We start from the raw sequence: 1062 nt of genomic DNA, 5'->3' as shown, positions 1-1062 counted from the left end.
TAACAGAACACAGAGGGTGTTCTAGAATGGAAGCCTCTCCAACATAATCCAGGTAACAGAACACAGAGGGTGTTCTAGAATGGAAGCCTCTCCAACATAACCCAGGTAACAGAACACAGAGGGTGTTCTAGAATGGAAGCCTCTCCAACATAATCCAGGTAACAGAACACAGAGGGTGTTCTAGAATGGAAGCCTCTCCAACATAACCAAGGTAACAGAACACAGAGGGTGTTCTAGAATGGAAGCCTCTCCAACATTATCCAGGTAGAATCAGGCATTGGAAAAAGGGAAGCTGTTTAGGCTCATTAATTTGTTCAATCTTGACTAATGAATTGCCATTGGCTTTGAGTAAAGCCAGAGTGTCTATGTATGCAGATGACTCAACACTATAAATGTCAGCTACTACAGTGACTGTAATGACTACAATACTCAACAAAGAGCTGCAGTTAGTTTCAGAGTGGGTGGCAAGGAATAAATTAGCCCTAAATATTTATAAAACTAAAAGCATTGTATTTTGGACAAATCATTCACTAAAGCACAAACCTCAACTAAATATTGTAATAAATCATGTGGAAATTGAGCAAGTTGAGGTAACTAAACCCTGGATTGTAAACTATCATGGTCTAAACATATTGATACAACAGTAGCTAAGATGAAGAGAAGTCTGTCCATAATAAAGTGCTGCTCCACCTTCTTAACAACACTGTCAACAAGGCAGGTCCTAGTTTCTACCTTCTTGACAAAACTATCAACAAGGCAGGTCCTACAGGTCCTAGTTTCTACCTTCTTAACAGCACTATCAACAAGGCAGGTCCTACAGGCCCTAGTTTCTACCTTCAACACTATCAACAAGGCAGGTACTACAGGCCCTAGTTTCTACCTTCAACACTATCAACAAGGCAGGTCCTACAGACCCTAGTTTCTACCTTAACAACACTATCAACAAGGCAGGTCCTAGTTTCTACCTTCTTAACAAAACTATCAACAAGGCAGGTCCTAGTTTCTACCTTCTTAACAAAACTATCAACAAGGCAGGTCCTAGTTTCTACCTTCTTAACAAAA

The sequence above is a fragment of the Oncorhynchus gorbuscha genome, linkage group LG14 (genome assembly GCF_021184085.1).
Source record: "Oncorhynchus gorbuscha isolate QuinsamMale2020 ecotype Even-year linkage group LG14, OgorEven_v1.0, whole genome shotgun sequence".
In the NCBI taxonomy this organism is placed as follows: Eukaryota; Metazoa; Chordata; class Actinopteri; order Salmoniformes; family Salmonidae; genus Oncorhynchus; species Oncorhynchus gorbuscha.
This window is presented reverse-complemented; position numbering follows the sequence as displayed.